Below are 23,479 nucleotides of genomic sequence, written 5' to 3'. Positions count from 1 at the left end.
GACCTCTCTAACAGGGTTAAATGGTTCACATGTTTTCTTTAGAAGATCCCTGAGCAACAGCTGGAACAAAGATCAGGTGCTGTTGACCTGTAAAACTAAACCCTTTTTAGGTTATGAATACAGCTTAACCACAGGAAAGAACTTGTTCCTTCTGTTTTACGCATGTGAAATGTGAAATTTGCTGCATATTGTATGACTGAAACTGTGGACTTAAAGGGGAAATTAAGTATTTATCTACCTGGGTTTTAGTTTTCTAATTTCCCATTATTACACTTAGTCATGATTGCACACTGCCTTCTTTGTAGAGACTTGGGAACTATTCAACGAAAACTCATCCCGTTGAAACAGAGTTCTCCACGCATCTTCCAGCAAAATGCAGCTGAATCAGGTGCTTCTTATTTCAAGGACAGAAGACTTCCAGAGAACAGAAGGGACTGGAGCACACTGATTAACTTTCAGCCTTTAATTATGCAAGCAGACTAACGTTTCGACACTACCACTGACAAAGTCATCCCTCTTGAAAAGTTTGTTAGATATATACAATTATATACATATATACAATTGTACAAGTACAAAATACAATTGTCTGCCAGGCAAAGGTACTCATTTTATTTGGGTAAATTTGTAGAGCAATTAGCTATAGCTGGAGTCTCTCTTTAAGGCAGTCAATAAAAAGCAATTCAGAAACTTACAGACCCAAATCATCTTCTTGTGTGGGTCACTGCTTCACAAAATACAAAAAATTTAAGTTGGACGGCGCATTTCTCCCTAAAGAAGCTCTTTATTTATATTGGTGTTGTACTGTGGGGCAGCCCTCTATTAAAAATGTAATTAGTTTTTAATGAAAGTTTACTTGAGCTATTAATCTGTTGTTGTATTTAGGTGTATTGATTTTTTATTTTAAGTCTACGCTTCAAATTTATTGCACAAGTTTTATGTCTTAACTTGCTGGGGTCATGTTGGAAATAAACGTTCTCATGTTCTTGGTTTGGTGTGTTTTTCAGATCTGTAATTAAATCAAATAAAATCAAAAGCACATCAGCTTGAATGAAACAGCTACAAAGATTCTAGGGAATTACTTCCTGTGTTTATTTTTAGATGCAAAGAGAAGTGTTTGAGTGGATTTCTGTCAAATTTCTTTTGTGTGTGTGTGTGTGTGTTTGTTTTGTTTTTGAAGCTATAGGAGGCTCCCACTTCAAGATGTCCAGATTGACCTTGTTGTTGCTGGACTCTACACTGTTTATGGTAAGTAAAATTTTAGACAGAATTATGAGAATGACATCCAGGTTAACAAATACCACCATTTTCCTTCAATGTAATTACATTTGTCTCCTCAACTCCCCAACCCTACCCCTGTCAAAGAAAATAAGCTGTCATTCTGATAACACCTAATCTTTCATGCATCTTTTGTTCACTGATTTCTGAGCAGCCTGATGTCACATGAAAGCAGCATTACAGCTGCTATCATGTGACATCACCCAGATAGATTAAGGTAGTTCATGTGCCAGCAGGGTAAAAGCAGATGCATCAGGCTAGCTGTGTGAGTTAGATTAGACACCATCCCTCCTCGCTACAGGGATTAGAGCATGAAAACCCAGCAGCACAACATCAGGTCAACCCAACCTCTTTACCCACCATTTTGCTCTGTGGACGGGAAGCCATTTTCACAAAGAGGTTTTGTTTGTCGCTGTGCATAACCTATACATGGAGCCTAGAAAATATGGGGGAATTAATAAAAATACTGCAAAACAGTAACAACTAAATGGATTGCAGTTTTTTTTAAAATTGCAGAGACACTTTGCACTGCCATTAATACAGATCAGTATCATTTTCAGGGTTGCTGATAGTTTCTGAAGTCAGTCTTCTGCATACACATTTAGCTTTCTAATAGAGACAGCTTTGTTTATGCATGTCTAAGCCAGGAGTGAGGAGAGTGGGGGGGACTTGTGTTTTTTGTCTGTCTTCTCAAAGGAATATGTTTCTTTCACCCCAGTTGAGCTGATAGCAGAAACCTCAGGGGTGCCTTTTAGCAGCGCATCACAGTTTTCCTCCTCTAACTTTTGCCTGTCGGTGGCCTTTTCATGCAACAGCAATATCAGTTCATCCCGTGGTAATGGGTAACAGCCTCAGAGGCAGCCGGGATTGAGATCATGTTGAATTATTAATATTCATTCTCCACAAAGGGGCAGGCAGGGCGGGACTCCCACTCGTCAACACAGCCGAGTGTTCAGACTGTCACCGAGCCAGTGTCAACAGCAGGAGTCAAGCTGTGTTCTCCCACACAGACACACACACACACACACACACACAAATTAGGCACATGCATGGATGACCTTCCATACCTAAATACAGACTGTGACAAATGCAAGCGCAAAGAGAGGGCTGCACACATAAACACACAGACACACACACACATAGTATTTTACCAACGTTTCAGTCAGAGGTGGGGCTGCGGGCTCCCATCTGTGCACACAGCTCCATTTCCTCTGAGCTGCTACCGATCAACAAACACTACAGAGGGCAATTCAAACTGCAGGAGTAGAGGAAATAGTCTCCGTGGTGGTTTTATGTGCCTTCATGTAAAGGCTTCCTGCCCTTGTGCAGATTCTATTAATCAGAAGGTGCGGGAATGATCATCAACAGCGCTTGATTTAGAGCAAACACTTCTCTGCTTTACAACCTCTGTTGTTGTTAATCATGAGAGAGTATCGCCGTTTATTCAGTATTTCCTTAAAGTTTTAAACTGTGAGCGCAGAGCTGACGTTTATATTAGTTGGGAGCTTTTTTTTTTTTTTTTTTTTTACACTTCTCTCCATGTCTCTGTGCTTATTTATAACCGTGGTAACCTTGGTTCTCATCACCTTTGGGCTCTTTTAGATGTTGCGTTTTTTTTTTTTTTTCTCCCTCTCTTCCCATGCTGAATATACGGCCTATTCCAGGTACATAACTAATAGTACCTGCTGCGGTGTGGCTTCAAATCCCAGAGCATGAATATATTGTTCTAAACAGCACGTGTACATGCAGTAAAATACAAATGCAAATGTAAATGCTTAAGATTCATGACTCATTCAAGCTTTAAACTGGAGAATTTACTCATACTGTAACTCACATGCCCACCATCTACTCCGTGTGGTTACAGGCTCCATATTTCTGCACATGATTTATTTTGAATTATACTACAGGAAATATTGGACAGCATACTGGGAGCTGTGGAAATCTGAGCTCTACAGAGGTGGATGGGCAGTTGACTGTGTGTGTTGTGCTTGTGAGCGTCCGTATCATTGTATAGAGTTGGGGAATAGGAGGCTTAATGGGAGACTGAAGGTGCGGTCAGTGAGAGTATAGCAGTTGCCAGGTCAGGATATGTCCCGGTGGAGGAGGTCAACTCTTTTTGTATGTCTGCCTTTCAGTATGATTGCACAAACAGATGGAAGCTGACATCCTAACATCAACAGGAAACACTTGGTTTATTCTCTACAGGGATATGACATCAACAGGCAGCAGGAAAACCCCTGCTTCATCTCTGTAGGGACATTCGCAGTCGGTGTGCCGCAGGCCAAAGGAATGTAAATGAAGCCTGTCCCTTACCTGTGGAGATCTGGAAATATAATAGACTTAATCCATAAATTATCCTTCCACACAAACTGGACCTTCAATTCTGTATGTAAATGTATTGTTCAGCGTTTCTTTTGCGTCAAATTTCTCTTTTACAGTCAGTTGTTTTAGGAGATAACCAAGTGTAAAGAAAAATTCCAGCAGCCTTTGAGTTTTCACTAATTTCCTGCATTCCTTTACTGTTTACGTCACCGTACATTGTTTCCATTTTATGGGTAGTTGCCATTTTTACTTTTTCGTCTCTGTTTTTCATGATGAAAGTTCTGACACAGCAAAATGCTGTCAAAATATCTCATATTACTTTCAATAAAGGGCACTTTTACAGTATGATTTTATAAAAATCTATTTTTAATTCATTTCAGTGCTATTTCATAGACTTCAGCTGGCTGCAGTGGCTTTGCTTTGGTTTGTCTGTTGGTTTGGACAGGCTGTAAAAGGAAGGCATGTCGTAATTTAACCACACAGACTGAATTCCTGCATGCAGGCATATGAAACAGTGAATGGAAGCGCTTCCAATATGTAATGTGAGCCTGAAAAATACAGCAGAAGTAAACTTTGCGGTGCATGCATTTTGGAACAAGCATTAAAAGATAGGCCTGGTGATATTTTATACTGTTCTTATTGTCACTAAATCCCATGAAAAGACCAAAGCAAACAATGAAATGATCCTACTAACAAGTATTGGCTGTGTTAGCTGGGCTTGAGCACCAATGTTCCCCAGAACTATTAAAAACGCATCACTGGGTGGCATATTCCTGCATTACTGTGAACACGGGTACTGTAGTTCATTTTGAAATACTTACTGGAAATACTTGCTAGCACACAAATCCACAGCTGTGCCCAATAAATGGACTATTTACACATGTTTGAGTAGTATTTGCTAAAATTGACAGTGTCCAGCTGTTACTTGGCCTTTTAAAAATGAAACCATATTATATATTTGTGACCTGTTTATTAAAAATTGACATGTTAAGTAGGGACCAATGACCTCAGAGCTCTGACCCACACAGAGAATAATGGCAGCCTTATCCTTTAAAGGATTAGAAAGTATAAACAGCAGTGGTTGAATGCAGCTGAGTACACTGACTCAAGTACTGCACTTACAGTAAGTAAAGTTTTGAGGTATACTTCAGTGTTTCCATTTTATGCTATTTTACATTTTTGCTTCTCTGCATTTCATAGGCAAATATTTTACTACACTACATTTTAACTGACAGCTATAGTTTCTAGTATCTTTGCAAATAATACATTTTACATACAAAACATATGATAAATGTATAAAATACAATACATTTTTATAGATTAAAACAATCCAAATAGTATAGTAATACAATTGGCTTCACCTTGACCAGCTACAACAGTAAAATGCTAATTACACATGAACACATCAGTATTAATGATACAATAACACTGTATAGTAAAATAATATAACACACATGTCTCTGCATAATTAGTACTTTTGCTTTTGATCTAAGTAGATTTTGCTTATAATACTTCTGTACTTTTACTTAAGTAAGATTCTGAATGCAATACTTTTATTAGTAATGGAGTGTTTTTACATTCACGCATTACTACTTTTACTTACTTAAACAGAAAAATAGAAAAAAAATCTCTTGACTTGTACATTAATATACCTGATTTTAACATGGCAGTTTTGAATTTACAGTAGAGCTGGAACAATTAGTTGATAAATCAATTAGTCAATGCACAGAAAATTAATATGCAACTATTGTTATAATAAATCAATTTAATCAGCAGTTGCAGCCCTGATTTACAGATAATGTAAGTCCTGAGATAAAAAATTCAAAAGAAAAAACTCAAGATCAAAGTTGCAGTGAGCTTTTTTCTAAAGTGAGATCAGGCCTACCAGAAGCTGAAGGCAGCAATTCAGAAGAATTGTAAAATGTAAAGCGTGTTCTCACATCCAATCAAGGCCACATGATTGGTCAATTTATTCCCCAACCCAAGTTGATTCAAGAGGCCATTCTACATCACTGGTGTGTTATCTCCACAGTACCATCCAGTGCAACCCCAGACCCTGCCACTTTATGATGCCAGCATGCAGATGTCATAACTCACTGTCCTCCCCGTATGAGCCCTGCTATTGTCTCTTAGACAGCATGCTGCGTCTGCATCATGTATGACAGCATGTTTTCCCACAACAACTGTGCATAGAAGACGACGTGGAGTCTGCTTCAGAAATGATGCATGCTCGATTGGAGCGTCCTGAGGATGTCAGTGGCGGCGGAGGGAGTGTTCAGCATGCCTGCAACCGCTGACTCTCCCGGGACAGCTTTAATGTATCCACCTGCCAGGTGGCAATATGCCATACACACAGCAGTCATTCAATCATTTGCTCTTGCACACCAGATGGTATCACCTATGATAAGGCTGATACACTAGAAAGTTTGGGGCTTTGGGATGATATGTAAACAAACTTAAAGCAGAATTTTCAAGCTGAAATAAAGCGCTCACTGTACATATGCTTATATTTTACTGGCAGTGTTTGTGAGCCAGCACCAAGAGTTGGTTTCAAGTCAAGCCAAAGCAACAGTACAGTACAAGAATCGCTGTCAGTCTGCAGCTCCTGAATGCAGCTTCACTGAACAGATGCCCATTGTCGTGCTGTGGGCGGTAATGAATTAAAACACCATGTTCTCTCATGCAGGTTAATTGCGCTGATTTGAGTGAACAGGGGGAACGTTTTTGGCGGTGCACGAGAGCTCGCAACGCTTTTTATTACGACTATATTTTCCAGAACATTAATTCTGTGGATTTTCTTTTTTACAGTATGAAGTGAAGGCGGAGAGGATACAGTATACAGCCCTGTGTGAAAGTCATTTGCTAATGAGAGCTCGTAAATAACCTGGATGGCAAGGGCCGAAGCGATTTTGGCTGAGGATACATTTACATAGCTCGGTGGCTGGAAATTTTTTCCTCACAAATTCATTTAGATCCTATGACTTCTACTGTGGCCTGTGTGTTTATATTATTAGTTTTTAGAGGTTAAATTTCATCATGCCCTGTGGTAGTAACTTATAAGCTGTATGAATAAGTGGTCCCAATGCACTCGGGTACTACCTGGGCGAGTGTAGCATATTTACAGTATAAATGTGTGATTTATTTCAGGAGGGGGGAAAAAAAACACATGTAGCATGGAGAAAACATTAAAGCGCAGTAGGAGCAAGCTCAGAGGAGCTCTGTTTGTCTCTGTGTATCGTACAAACACTTATTTCCAAGGGACATCTCTGAAGGGCACACCAGCCTGATGTTCTCCCTGGTATCTGTCATGTCGTAGCATACTCATCGACTATGAAAAGAAGCTGTGAAAACAAACAGCAGCTTACAGTGTCACATCTGACAGTGATCTAGCAGCCCCCATGGAGTTTCCGCAAATCCGTTTCTTTCCAGCGAAAAAGGGAGAATTTTACAGACATCCAGAATCAAAAACAAATTCCGGCGACGCTAAAGACACCTCACAAATCCAGTGTCAATACCATTACAGCTTAGCCTTTTATTTTCTATAAATTATGCAGCAGAAGTCATATTTCCCTTCCGCTGGACCAGGGCCAAGCACATATTTGAGATGTACCAATGTACACCCCGGGTCATTTAGTATTCATGGTTGAGATGATTTCCTTTAGCACCCCTGCAGGAAGCGCTTAAACACTTTCCGCTCAGCGAGACAGTTCCTTGTGAACACTAGGGCCACACCTGCACGGGTCATGTTGTGTTTGGCATCAAGGAGGCTTTGAAAGTGGCAATCACCGCTACGGTAATTCCCTTGAGAGGTAATTAAATTCACACATATGCAGTAGTTTTAGTAGGGAGCTGCCACTGAAAATTATCCGAGGCATGAGAACACTATAAATGGCTTACTTTGGACAACAACTCGCAACTCACACTCTCAGTGTCTTTTATGTCCCTGAGTTCTTGTGGTCTGTCTGTTTGTTGACATCAAGTGCCTGACTCTTGCAACATGTACATTTAATCCGCTTCTGTTTTCCCTCGTTCCAAGGCTACTGACACATTATTTCACTGCCGGTTATATTTGGACACCTTGCAAATTTTTCTCTCTGAATGGATGCAAGCACAACATTCAGTGTTGTGCAAATCAATTAGACAGTACAAAGAACTGTTTTGCCTCTGCCTGCAAATATACAAGATTTCCAGAATAAAAAAAAACAAAAACAAACTATGATGACCCTGAGAGCTCAACACATTGCAAAACACATAACAAGCATAACAAACACAAATTAGATTAAAATAACCACAATCAAATGTAAGAACACCAAATATGAGCATGTTTCTGTATTTGGTTGCATTTCTCAATTTGCAGCACATTTCCATGTTTGGTATATATTAGTTTTGTATCTGTTAAATGGTCAAATTGCACATGTGTTGTCATATTTGCAAAGATGTTTTCTTCAGTTTTTTGTCATGTGTTTAATTGAGTTGCAGTGCACTGAGTACCACCTTAAAGCTCAGATATACAGTATATGGGAATGTAAACCTAACAACACTTGTATAGAGAATCTGACAAAACCACCTAGACCCACCATCTTTATCCTGTTATGTTTCAAGGTCATGACTTAAGATGCAAAATCTATAGAAATACATCATGTCCCCCTTATAGATAATGCATATACTGATCTGGCTGGGCGTGTAACCTTGTAAAGGTGACGTACATGTAGGTGTGGGATAATTCATACAAGCACATGAGACATCACATGCATGAACAGGCATTTACCCCCAACTGTATGACATATGACATGCACCCATTCTATAAGGCTATAAGCCAGTCCTCACGGGGACACATTTAAAAATCAGGGAAAAGTCAAAGTCGTAAATTCCAACATTAATAAGACACACCTGGCTGAGTCACATGTCAGGCACAGACAAGCTGTTCATACCTTTAAGTGACAGTGAATTGAGGTCTCCGTGGGATTTGCCATTGGACTTGCTGCAATAACCAAGTGAGGCAGTAGCTTATTATCTGCGCCCCAGACAGTGTCTCTCCCTACTGGTTGCCCCCAATGACCATGGCTGTTTGTCTGTCACCCTCACTGTCTGTCTCATATCTCGTCTGTTCAGCCGCTTCGATGATACGACTCTCCCTCCCTCGCTGTCTGTGCTGTCGCACATTTTTGGGGCGAGGAGGGGAAGAAAGCTCTCTCTCCCAGCGAGCTGTATCACACTTTAAGTGGCATTTTAGCATGATACTTGATCAGCCAAATATCATTATGAGCTTTTCATCTCATCCATAATTCACCTGTGGGGGAGTCAGCTAAGAATAGCTGTCTTTATGTGCTTATGGCAGGAGAGGGAGAGACACAGAGAGACTGAGAAGAGAGGGATGACATGACGTGGAAAGGATATGGGTACAGTGCATACTGTAGTGCAGTATATTTTGGTGCTATATGGTAGCCTGCATGTTCCATTATTTTTATTCATCGTACAAAGAGAGCCAGTAGGTCATGTTTCCCCTTTTTAAATAGAAAAGAGAAGAGCTAAACTGAACCCATCTCCACCCTCTTTCCTGTCTCATTGTGTCATTGCTGGGCCTTATCACTCAGGATACAAACAATTACATATAGATGAGTCAAAATCATTTTTTGACTCATGGCATTGTTCTGTCCTTTCCTTCTTGCCACTTGGTCAGCCAAATTCTGCTCAGCCAAATTTATATCTCATACACACATTCTTCTGCAGGATGTGACTTTTGTGAACTCTGAGGTATACAGAGGGATTGTTTGTCTACCTAAATGTGTCTACTTCATCAGCAGCCAAGTCTGCATCATGAGGGCACACACACACAGGCTGTAACGATGAAACGGGGAGAGACAGCTTAGTCCCTCCAGGCCATTCTGCTTTTGTCCACTCAGATGGTCCTTTTTCCAGGGTGACGATATGGACGTATCTTACCATTAATCTGTTTGGACGAGATGTCAGTCTAAGCATGACACATCGCTCAACTTCAAGGCTCGGGAAAGCCTGACAAGGGCTCTTAGATTTGCCAGTGGGAGAGAAATCAAAGTCCCAAATGTCTTTGGCCTTTGTCTGTTTCAGTCAGGGGGTAGAGCGACCTTTTTTTGAGCAACACACACTATTCTTAGAGCCAAAAAGGCTGACATTTGACCTGAATTAAACTGCATATCTGGTCTCAGAGCTGCAGTATTGGCTGAGGAGCCACTCTGACTATAGAACCCTCTCATCTTCTTGCAATGTCTGAATCAGCACAGAAAGGCCATCAACTAACCACACTCCTCTCCCAGTGCAATTCTCACTTTCCAACAGCTGAGCAGTGAAAGTGTCAGATTGTTCCCCATGCAAATAGGATGGAAAGAGGAAAAGAAAGTCTGTGAATGGGCCTGTCTCTCCATCCTGATGGGAAATAAATAATAAAAATTCAGGGAAGATTTTGGGAGGAAGTTAGTCAGGGAGGGCTGAGAGTCACCCAGTCAGTGCTTAATTCATGCATACCAGGGACATAATGTGACAGTAATGTAATTTGTTCTGGGCCAAAAGCCCAGTCACACTTATCTAACAGTTACAGGCTTGATTTGTCTTTTTACCCTTCCTCTCAGACCACCACGCATTAAAGAGGCCATTTTTTTACACTCCTCACCAGGTTGGGGGACAGTGCCCTTATTAGATGTGACTGCATGATAATGAAATGGCGTAATGCAATGTCAGAACAGTTGACACGACACAAAAGGCTAAGGCTGGTGAAATTCCTAATCAGCTCAAAATGTCACAGGGCTCACCTTGGGTCTGAATCACAGCCTGCAGGCAGATTAGTTCTCCACATCGATGTCAACCTCAAGGATGCCTCTCCTCTTTGGTCTGTCTCAGAAAGTCACTCAGACTCTTGGCTTACTCCCTCTTCTGCTTCTCGTTCCCCTTGACGTTGTTATCATCAGAGCTCTACAGATAAAGAACAGGACACTTAATTGGTGAGACAGTTGGTGAACAGCCTGAATGCTCGAACATTGGCCTCAATCCTTAAGTGAAAACAGCACATGCATTTACCTTTATTTGAATAGAACATTTTAGTCAAAACCACTTGCATGTATCCTTCCCTCTTAAGCCAAGTGACTGTTTCCTAAACCCGTCCTCCAATAGTTACTGTTGCTTGAACTGAAATTATGCTTTTTGGAAAAGATAGACATTAAAGTCTCTGAGAACCTAATTCCAGCCTTTGTCTTTCCATTCTCACATGGTGCATTTGAAATTCTTAGTAATTTTTAAAAGAATATATTCTTGATTTCAGACAGTGGTAGACAAAAGCAGCTTTTAGCCGACAACCGTCAATTTTGCTGAAATGACAACCGTCACTAGCATATTATTAGCTCTAGTTAGCTATGTAGTTAAGCTAACATTAGCTCTATGATTTGGTTAAAAAAAAGTTTTCTCCAGCTGACTTTTTAAAATTTCCGGCTAACTTGTTTTAAAAACGTATTCCTGTAGAAGTTGTCCTTAAATCTGCATTTGGTGGCTACAAACATGATATTGTACCAAATGAAAGCTCTACGTACAAGGTAAAAAGTCAGCATTCACCAGCTGATGACCCAGGTAAGACAACAAAAATAGCATTATTCTAGTACTGCAATGTAGTAGTACAAGACAAGTACTATGACAAGGAAAAATGTAAGATCAAATGTCATTTTGTTATAACATAACCCTGTTTGGCTTTTCAGATTACATACCTTGTAGTTTCAACCTGTATTTTTCACTTTTAGCCTTCACAACAGTACAGATTTTAGGTGTTTGGCAAATGTGATGCCATCTCAGTTACTCATTACTGGGGTCACTGGGGTCACTGGGGACCAGCTTCCTTACAGTCGGGAAATACTATGTAGTGGATGTACTAGTTTGGTACGCACCAAGCCTACATACTAGTGTAGGTAGTTTATGATGTGCTCTTTGGCTTTGGAAGTAATGCCCGGTTACTACTGTAATTAAGTGGTAGGCTACTTAGTATGCTAGCAATTGCACATTACACTTTTGCTTTTGTGGTTTTGGTTTTGGAAATGATTAGACAATCACTGTTTGGGGGAGGGGTGTAGCGAATGCTCAGTTGTGCCCATTTTTGATGATGAATCTCTTCATCATTTAAAGTCTTACATTTAAAGAAAGAGCTAAACATTTTCCATACTGTTAACAAGAATGGGGAGCATGCTGATGAATGGATACCAATGAGACAGTATTTCAATAATGCAATAAGAACTTCCTCTCTGTTCAATAGTTGAAAAGCTCCCAGAGGAGTAAGTGCAGTAAGAGATGTAACCAATTTGCAATAGTACCACAGGCCCTGTGGTGTACAACAAATATGTGTCTTCTTGTCATACAGAGTTTGCCTGGGGGATGAATTCAGCTTGCAGCTACACTTCATCCTCCACTTCCACAAAGGGAACCCCTGCGGAGAAAAAATAATTTTATCAAGTGCTAATATGAGATCTTTGAGACAATCTTATAAAGTAATAATCAAAAAAAAATCACCATGAACCCTTATGTACAAGCCAATCTACTTTGGATTGCTCTAATGTAATAGATCATGTTATCACAGCGCTCGAGCATGGTCTGTTTATTTTATTTCACCCTCAGACCCAATTCATGTCCACAGTCTCAACATAGCGCTACATCACACCTCATTAAGTACCAAATCTGGATCTGGTTATTTGTCTGGCCACACTTCTGTGCCCAGTCTGGTCACAGTGAAGCAGAACAAAAGCCAGCTCACTTTGCAAGTCTACAGAAGCGGCTTCACCGGCCCACTGGTCACTGTGGGGCTAATTTCAGGGTAAGGGTCAGGACAACATCTTTGAGAAAACAGCACTGGCTCTCTTTCTTTTCAAAAGCGGAAAGGCTATTTTAGCCATAAAAGCAGTGTCCAACAGAGGAGACAGAACAAACCAAACGAAAGCAAAGTACAGCATGACCTTACTTCTTTTTCTTTTCCTTCAATCATCAATAAAAAATAAAAAATCTTGTTTGAAGATATATTAATGCTCTTGTAAACTAAAAAACGTGCATGAGCATACACAAAGAATTTCAGTTTTGTACCGTTGCTTCGATTTAAGAGAAAGAGTAATAAACATGCACTTTATATAAATGTGTTAGCAGTCAATGGCAATCTTACAAGGTTGAACCTAGTGAAGTTTAACTGGTAGCACTTTTAATAAGGCACAAGTCTGAATATGAATACTGTAGAGTTAATACAAAAGCATACAAAAACATAAGATTGAATAGGCTACCCTGAGAGATAATAACTTTTCACCTGACTGACATCACTGTAATAAACGTGTCACGTAAGTCATCATCTATCCTTAAATCACCATACCAACATGGATGAAATATCCAGCAATACGTTTTATATGCAGCATGTGGTCAAAGAGGAATTAACCCAGAGTTCCAACTTAATGTCTTCTCATTCTGTGCTTGTGCACTGTCAGATGTTATAAAACAAGCTGCAGAATTCTCTAACTAATAATGTGAAATGATGAAATTGATGAGAAACTTCATTAGGAGAAGCGGGGGCTAAGGGTGTAGGGGGTGTAGCGTGAGAGAAAAGAGAAAACTCACTTTATATTAATATATATGTTAAACTTTTCAAGGCTCCAGCAGTGATACCAAGCACACAACTTTCTCTGTAATTATAATGTCTGAATAAAAATGTAAAGAACAGTTAGATAAAAGTCATTACTATTAGAGCTTGATGCAGCAGTGCTACGTACGGTATTTCATGTCTGAAAAGGGCTTTTAACACAGTACTCTCAGCCCACCTAAGCACAACAATTAAATACCACATAGTCTAATTCACTTATCAGAAACATGTGCAACTAGTAGAGCTATTCAAGGTCAAATTGAATTCATAGCGTGGAGGGGGAGGGAGGGGGGGGGGAGTCAAATAATGCGACATGCTTCCTCCGCTACTGAAACAGATTTTAAAAATGTAATTTTTTTTGGATCTGGTGCAGAGAAAGTTGCTCCCAAAAGCATGGCAGAGGCATAGCTAACAGAATGGCTAGGATGTAATTGCAGCTCTACACTGGGGAGCTGTGCAGTCGGGAGCAGAGCTTTAATTCCACAAAGCACTGGCCTTGCAGCAGTTTCCTCCCTGATTGATACTGCTATTGGACTGGTCTGGTTAGCCAGTGGAAACTACCATAAATTCCAGGCCCACTTTATCGTTAAGCTTAGTAGCCCAGGAAATAAAATTAGCTGTGTCCAATTTTGGAAAGGGCCGCCTAACACTATAAATAACAATTTACAGTAGGTGATAAATGAGCAAAAATGGAATTAAAAAAAGAAATACAACTTTACCCATTTTATTTATGTGTGTTTTTGTGTATTTATTGAGTGGCATTTACTTATACAATCTACCATTGTGATATAATAATTAAACTTTTATTGCTTGTGCATTATTCAGGCAATTTGCTTTTGTTGTCAGCACATAAAGCCAGCATGTAAAGCACAGTCTCAACTCTGTTACACATGCCAAAAGGCCCATCACAGGGATATGACCAGGCCCTTTTGCAAGGTTTCTCCTGACTGTATATATAGCACAGGCCCGGCGGTTTGTTGAGGGCGAGGATAGCTGTAGCTGCGGCTACAGTGAGGGAGCTACTATTCTTAATGTCAAATGAACATGTAACCATACTTTATCATTTTTGACTGCTCCTTATTGTTAAATCTTTAGCAGGCCGGCTGTGCTACCCTTTCCCCCTTTCAGACTGAGTTCGAAATCCTGCTGAGGAGGGAGCAGGAGTGAGGTAAAATAAATGACATGTCCTACATCTCCCTGTTTAGGTATGTTTTCACAAAGCCCTTTGTGTGTGTCTGAGTGTATGTGTGTCTGTCTCTTGGTATCCTCCCTCAACAGACAGGGCCCTCTCACTCACCAGCATGTGTTTTTGATTACAATCCTGCATTCCTCTCCCTCTCCGCGATTGGCTGCCGTAGCATCACGTCTCTCTGCAATGGCTGGCGATGGTGTGGTATCCCATGAAGCCACAACACATGAAGCATGATGAAGCTTCCCATGCCCGTCCATCCATATGTCTATTTGTCTGTCAGAGGAAGCTCCTTTGTTAACAGATGGTAATGTAATAAGTTGACCTCTTGACCCCAAAGTAGCTGCCATGCAACCTTCTCTTCATGCTGGATGATATGTTAAGTGTGTCCTGGACAGCTTGTCAACAAACACATAGGGGAAGCCAATAAATGGCGCGCGCTGCGGTTGTTTTAACCCCAGCAGGGCAAAGCACATTAATCACAGTTAAGGCACAGACAATGATGAGGTGTTTGGTGGTCGGCCCAAAATAGCTGGTAATGGAGCTGCAGTGCGGCGAGGTGTCTTGCTGTTGGTTCCATCTTGAAAGCAAACAGTTGACTGGCTGATGCAGCGAAGGCCAAATAGCAACAATAGCTGAGAATCTGCAGCCGAGCTAGCAGTGCAATAAGGCTGTAGTTGATGCACAGCTGTGCTTTGAGCTAAATGCTAAAATCACCATGCTAACATTGCTCAGAATGACAATGCTAATGGGCTGATGCTAAAGGAGGGGCTCCACCAATTGCTCATATTAAGTTCTAGTCTGTCTGTGAAACAGTTGTATCATTTTTTTGGCTCTAGAAGGAGCTTTCCAAAGTTTAAAAAAAGCCCTGATGATGTAATTAGGGTGTTCCTCAGCTTGGCTGTGAAACTTTAAATTTTTAACAAAAAGCCAATATTACAAACTGGAGGTGTGCAGTTCAAAAGAGGTCACTATTTATGAGATGCAAGATAACATAATATTGAGCTGAATTTTGAAAACTGTAGCTGTTTTTTGAGCTTGACAATAAAACCTGGGGCTTTTGCTGCTTTAAGTTTGACCTTTTTTGTTATCAAAGGGCTGTACTGAATCTCTGGAGTGCGATTTTAAGCAGGTAATATTTATCATGTTCTCTATCTTAGTTGAAGGTATTAGCATGATAACATATAAGAAATGCACAAAGTAGAGCTGAGGCTGATGTGAATGTGTCATTAGTTCTGCAGGTAGTTGGTCATAACCCAAAATATGTGACAGAGTACATTTTTGATCTGATGGTGGCACTAGATAAAAACTTAAGGGATCACCAAAGTGATTATAATTCATCCTGAGGGGTACATGAGGCTCGAAAATTTTATGGCAATCCATCCAATACTTGTTGAGATATTTCAGTCTTGATCAAAGTGGTGCTCTGGCCGACAGACAAACCAATATTCCAATCCTTAGAGCCATGACCCTAGCTAGCTAAAAACCCAGTACGTGTGTATGTGCATCTAGTAATTTCATGTGTAATAAATGAATCAGTGCTGGATTCACTGATCGTTGAGGATCCTTGAAGTGTTATTGACCCATTACATCACTCACTAACACCGTGGTGGGTGCATATTTTCACACTGTAGACTTTAATATCTGATTATTTATATTGAATTGAGAAATAGGTTACCTAGTTCATCTAATTCTGATACTACAACTGCAGTGACATTTAAGAGAGCAATTATTTTCAGCTTTTCTGCTGTTATGGTCTGCGGCTGTGATGCTAATAAGCTGATCGAAATCCCAGCACTGTCCAATATTTAATATTTGAGTCGTGCCAAAATGATGAACCGTGACACACAGTTCAGTGACAGTGACATTTGGGGCGGGCAATCACAAATACATGCGGATAATATTTTTGCTTTTCCCTAAAATGACTCCCCCCAGGGTCAGACGTTGCTTGCAACGTTTGGCATTCCAGGCGAGGCCAGACTCCCTTACCAGGCAGAGCAGGTCCGCTGCAAGGTCGGCACACGTGGGCGATCAGTTTCATAGTGAATACCAAATGTAAAGCGCATTCAAACCCTGAGAGATGAGACAGGACATTAAAGCTACAGTCCTCAGAGGAAGGAGGAGGATGAGGACGAGGGGTAGGGAAGAGCACTGGGGGGAGAAAACAGGTGGCAGCACTTCAAAGCATGAGAGTTTTATGAATTATGGGAGATAATGTGTCCACTGACTTCTGCAGGGGGTCCCAATGGTGCTGGGTATCATTCTTTATGGACAGTATAGCACTCTTTTTTCTTTTCTTTTTTTTCCCACAGCAATAAATAATACACATTTTCATGCTATCTGAAGGGTAAAAGTAATGGCCCTGTCTTCCTGGAATTATTCCTGAAATCATTTCAGTTCATGTGCCATAATTTTTTTAAAATAATGATATACGTAATTTCCTTTATCCGCAGTCTGAATACAGTGACCAGCAGCCAGTGCGAATTAAGTGACTCATCCCTCACAAAAGAAATATAATATCATCCCTACCCACGTAATTCAAATGCAATATCGGTCCACTAATGCTACTGTAGTTCTAATCATTTTTCTTGGAAAGGCTATTATTATTAGTATTATTATTATTATAGGCTATTTTTAGAAGATTTAGAGGATATTTAAATGTTTAAATTGAAGGGCATTAATGTGTGTGTGTGCTACAATTTTATGACAAATGTTAGGCTACATTATGTGTGAAATGTACTTATTGTTCTGATCTGAATATGCTGTGTGGGAATCACATGTCATTGATGTCACTGATGATCCCATGTGACTAATATTTTCAGGTTCTCACTATATAAGGCTGACCCCATCTGTGGGTTGAGAATAATGAAATACTGTAAGCACTGCACATCTAAAGGAGGCTTCAGTAGAGGTCACAGGAGAATACAGAAAAGAGATTCACTACATGTATATTATGTGTATATACATATACATATACGTTTGTGTGTGTGTGCGTGTGTGTGTGTGTGTATATATATATATATATATATATATATATATATATATACGATGAATGGCATATAATTATAATTTTGTACTTTGTATTTTTAACCACTTATTTTTATTACTTTTCATGTTATTAATAAGTGTGTAATGCAAAGCTACAATATGTGCCTGTGCATTTTATAAAAATATCTGTAATCAGATTTATACCGGAGGGGTAGCCTACATTTTTAGGAATCATCTAGACAGCTTCATTTTCTGTGTTAAATTGTTTTCTACTCATAGTATATAAAGTATATAAAGTACCAGTCAAAAGTTTGGACACACTTTCTCATTCAAGGGCATGGGAAGGTGTGTCTAAACTTTTGACTGGTACTGAATATGTAACAGGTAGTAGTATAACTAAGTGCTGTTAGCTGCTCATAAAATAATATGCAAGATAACATAATATTTTAAACTATCCAAGTTCATCAAATAATAAAGCATAATTTAATAATTACATATTCAAAACAGTAAACTGTGTAAGTTGTGTAACTCTTTGTGGTCTGGGTGGAAATGAATAGTGGAAATAGAACGAGGAGGTTTTAACAGCCAGACTTTCATTGGCCAATATTTCATTATTTTTCTTTAAAAACTGGAGGAGGTCAAGATGAATGTAAAGCTGGTCTCAAGTGTCTATGATTCATTTTCTATGATGAAAAAGAGAAAAGCTATTGACAGAAAAAAAGGTCATAATAGCTCATTGTGGCATGCGGCATAATTTAAAAAAAAGAAAAAAAAGAAAAATGAAGGTTGTGTATTCAATGAGAGGAAGTCCTGATAAAAATCAAGTTTTGCCTTCATTTATCTGATAAGTCTATGAAAAAAAGAGAGAAATCTGTGGACAAAAAGCTGAAAAGCTCTCTTGGCCATTTTGCACTTTTGAGATGATCCTTAACAAGATTTTAAAGATTTGCCAGGGTTCAATATTGGATCATGAGGCAAAATAACAAAAAGCTTTATCCTGAAATACCAAACTAATCTGGTGAAAAGTGGTAAAACATCGTTGAGGACGAACCTCACTTCATGTCTGAAAAAATAAACTTCCACAACTATCTATCCACAACTCTGTGTTTTTAGCCTTTACCTACATGTTTTACAGTTTGGCAAATCTGCAACAAGGAAAGTCATACTGGCACTTCCTGTTCACACACTGTCCAGACAATAACCTCTGGCAAGATCTGAAGTTATAAGAAGAGCCTTTCTATAATTTCTAAATTCATTTTGGATTTAATCTCAATAGAAATCAGACACTGAGGATAGAAGAGAAAGTTGTGCAACGTTTGGGAAAATTATGTGACCGGATACAAAAAATACTACTGCAGAAATTAGATCTGTTCAGAGCATGTTATCACTTAATGCCCGAATAATGTATTTCTAAGTTAGTTAGTTTACATCCCTAATGTATAATCAGGTTGGTCATAAACAGTGAAATTATTAGCAGTTATTATTTGTTGGTCATTAACAAACTATGCTTAAATGCTTGAGGGAATTGTTAATGAATTATCTGCTCTGAACTACACTCTTGTTTCATAGTACATTGATTTGTTGGTCTATTAGTTTAATGTGTATTGTACAGTTGTTTATAATTTCTCAACCTATACTCTAAAATGGAAACTCTCCATCATGTGCTAACATCCATTAAGCTTTTCTAAACTAGCTTTCAGCGTCGACTTTGAAGGATATTTCTAATCCTTTGTAAATGTGCTGTAAATGTATTCATAAATCGCTGGCTCACATTTGATGCCCTACTCTAAGGTTGCAACAAATAATAGTCTTTAAATATTTATAGGGGTTAGTAAGCCATTTATTGCAATTAGGATGAAGAGAGGATAGAAAATGGTGATGCACTGAGCACATTTTGTTTTATTCCTTCCTGGGTAGTCTAATTTGTTTTCTACATCTGCTCATCTCTGATGATACCTGGGGGGAATACTGTAATAATGAATGATTAATGATAAGGGCTGATAATGATATATAGTATATTGTTTTTTCATTTTACTCAGTTGGTCAGTTGAATTTGCTTCTGTTTCTATTTGAACGGTTTATTGGTGCACTGGGTTATAGGTTTACCCCATAAATCATGTAAAACAACTGTCACCATTTAGTGAAACAAATAGCTATCAGTGTAATGTCTTCCTTTCACTCTAATGGCAATAAAGGGCTTACTATACCTGTATGAAGCATGGTGATTTTATGCATGTGCTTATGCATACCTTATATTGGTAGTGAATCTGTCCTATGAATGCGTATGAATCATTATTTGAGTGTGTGTATTTGCACATTAATGACTATGTGTGCTCTGCATCCCCAGTAGAAAGCTGACATCTTCTTTCACTGTCTGATTTGATCTTAGCTCAGACAAAAGACACCCCTGCCGGTTTGCTTCTATTTCTACGGGTAACTGTCAGAGCCTGCGGTTTCAGTATTCAACCTCTATCATTTTTTTTTATTTTTTTTTTTGCATTTCATGATGTTGCAGCCTGAATACAGAAAGGACTAAACGGAGGCTTTGTGGAATGTGTTCAAACACGAATCAACCGCCACACTAGAGCGTCTGTGAGGCTGTTATGTCATTGTAATAAAAAAAATTAAAAAAAAAGACCATGAATTTCTGCACCAAATTACAAGGTAATCCATACAACAGTTGTCAAGACTTTTTACTCTGAGCCATAAATGTCAACCAGCTGATGGTGCTAGTCGAAAAGTCAAAGGATCACCAAAGTCATTAGAATTTAACCTCTGGGAACCATGAATGTCACAGGATTCACAAAAGCAGACAAACTGAGCAGAACAAAGGATCCACCAACACTGAATTAAAAGCAGGACTTAAATACAAACTGAACTAATAAAACAACAAGGAACAGGTGGCAAGACACCAGTGCGGGCTGGGAGCTGATTGGCTGGGGAAGACACAGGGAGCAAGGCGGGGCTAACGAGACTGATGCAGGTGTGAAGGGAAAAGCAGGCTTAGGAGGACTACATGAACAAAGGGAGAAAACACAGAGCAAACAGAAACTAAAAACCCAGAAAACACATTAAGTAGGTTCAAGAAAGCCTAAAATGTCAGCAGGCCAAATGCAACCACAAAAATAATCTGGCTATTTGACAAACTTTCTCATTCTTAACCAGATGAAGGCAAAAGTATTACAGATTACACTTAGCTCTATTAGCTCTCCTAATCTATATGAATTAGGCAGTAAGATGTCTGGACAATGTTTCAATAAAATGAGCAACAGTATCTTAAGTGGTCCTTTAATATAATCTGCAACATATCTTATATGTCCATCTCCCACTCTGTCCAACAGCATCTGGTGGACTGGTGGATAATGGCAACCATGGAAAATAGAGCTAGACTGGGACAGAACCATGACATGAATGTCTATACAAAATTTCACAGCAATCCATCAAATACAGACATATGGCAATCTGGAAAAATGTGGTAGACCAGCATACTAATAAATCAACCAACATTATCATGCCTTGAGCTACGCAGCTAACAAGGTGAAAAAAAATCCTTTAATTAAAAAAGGGAATTCTTTTTAGATTTTCTAAAAAAAAAATCAAATGAATTGGGAATAGAATAAAGAAGTTGGCCTATTTAATTTGAATAAGTATTCACTCCTAATTAAATACTATGTACAAGATTGAATAGAATGTACGGATTTTAGAGTTGTCTCAATTCCCTGTCGGAAGCTGGATATTAACATCAATGTCAAGTCATTTAGCAGAATTTTCAATGGACTTCAGTTCTAGCCTTTTACTGGGCAGCTACAGGACTTCAACAGTCCTTTTCTGAAGCCATTCCAGTGCTGATTTGGCTGTCAGAACACAAGTGGCCGTCCCTCATCTATGGTTTTTGGCACTCTAAGGCAAGTTCTCCGAGAAAATTTGTTCATTTGGTTCCATTCATTGTTCCTTCCATCCTTACAAGTCTCCCAGTCCCTTCTGCTGAAAAGCCCCTCCACAGCATGACATTGCCACCACCATGCTTCACGGCAGGGGTGCTATTAGACGGGTAATGAGCTGTGCCCAGTTTCCGCCTGACAGAGAGCTTTGTTTTATGGCTGAGAGTTCAGTTTCCATTTCATCAGAACAGTCTCTTCTGCCTCTTGTGCTCTTCAAGAGTCTCTCGTTTGACTCTCTTTACCAAGTCCAGGCTGCTGTCATACCTCTGTATCAGGGAGTGGCTTCCTTCTGTCTGCTTTGCAGTACAGCCTAGATTTATAAAGTGATGCACTCACTCTGTAGTTCTGTCAGAGAGCCCCTTGGGTTCTTGGGTTACCCCTCTGATCCAGGTCTTTCTTGGCTGGCTGCTCAGGATTGGATGGATTATCAGGAAGAGTCTGGGTAGTTCCGTGTTTTCTTTTTTCCATTTCCAAATGTCTAATACCGCTGGGTTATCTGAGCCACTGACACAGAATAGCAGCTGGAATTCTATCTCTGAAGTAAACTATCATTTGGCTTCATTGTATAAATTCTCTTTATGGTCTGTTGGATCTTACTACGGAGGCCCTGAGAGGCAAGTTAGAAAAAAACACCTGGTGATCCATTTTCTAAATCTGATCTAAATTGTTTTCACTCCTTTGTTTATGACTTAAGAACAGGTGAAAAAAAGGTTTTGCCAGGACAATCTTTCTATGTTCCCTAATTTTTTTCATCTGTGAGACAGGTGGAAAAAGAGGTTTTGCCAGGATAATTTTTATGGGAGCCCCCTGGAACCCCATGAAGGACACCTGGAGGTCCCTGGAGCCAACTATGAGAACCAATGACTCAGACCGATCTAAATCACAAATTGAGGCCAGTCAACTCATTGTTGTTGTTTAATATTCCAGAGGGAAGTCCAACATTTCACTTTTGGGTCCAACAGTTCCATCCTAGAAGTGTAAGCCACATTGGTGAAGGAAGAGGCCATGTAAGGTTAATGAGCTTTGTTTATTTATTTAATAAATAAAATACTTAAGTAACAGCAACCATGACTCTGAATTTTGCTGTGTTTCACAAAAAACAGAAGGAGACCTACACATGGTTGGGGAGAAATCTATCCAAGCATATTGGAGCAGTGAGATAAACTTGATTTTGTTGGCAGATGAAAGTGCTCAGAAAAAAAATAAGAGTGTGTTGTTGGTTTTACCTCATGAATACTTTTATGTGAATCACAGTAATGAATGTACAACGGGCAGTGCATTAAAAGATCCAATTTCAGCTCACTCTCTCAATACATTATAATTATGCTTCTCACTTTTAGTAGTGGGTTTTCCCCTCCCCTTTCATTTTTTACTTTTAGACCCTTCCCTTTGCTTGCCATGATATATGATATAAGATTATTGCTGATTGGAGTAGAGTCATTTCATTTAAATGAATCATTCTTTCTCTTGATGAAATCTGTAGGAAAAATACAGTGTGTACAACTCAAAGGTCCAAGCAGTCCAAGTATTGAAGATTCCATTGTTGGCCAAGTACCTGAACCTGATCAGATGAGGAGATGACAAGTTTCCAGCTTTTCAGTATTGTGTCAGAGTTGTACCTATATTTTTGGAGGACATAATCAGACATTTACACAGCCTGATTAATTTCACTGTACGCAATCTCTTGTAGAGAAGACATTACATAATTAAACCAAAGTCTTTTTAATGGCAAGTCGGTTCCATATTGGTAATACCAGCCAGGCAGTAAGCTGAGGACTTAAAAGACCCCTATCTTCAGTATCCAAGTAAATTTTGTTACGAAGACATTTCTTTGATAGAAAAATGTTTCCACTCAGTTCGGCTTTTACACATGCACCACCCAGTGGTCTCTGGTTACCATGCATCCTCACTGTTGATTTTAGAAAAGATTAATATATCTCAAATACATTATCTATTTACTGCTCCAGAATTAATGGCACCCATGGCAAGTAAAATATCAAGCAAGGTATATATTATAATACCAGTTTACCAAACATTAGAGCATAAACCATAGTCTTTTACTTGATCCATCTTTCAGAACTTTTCTATCACCTTAAAGGGGCAGTTCACCCAAAATTGAAAAAAATCTATCTATCCATC

The sequence above is a fragment of the Thunnus maccoyii genome, chromosome 17 (genome assembly GCF_910596095.1).
Source record: "Thunnus maccoyii chromosome 17, fThuMac1.1, whole genome shotgun sequence".
Taxonomy (NCBI): Eukaryota; Metazoa; Chordata; class Actinopteri; order Scombriformes; family Scombridae; genus Thunnus; species Thunnus maccoyii.
Note: the sequence above shows the minus strand (reverse complement) of the source record.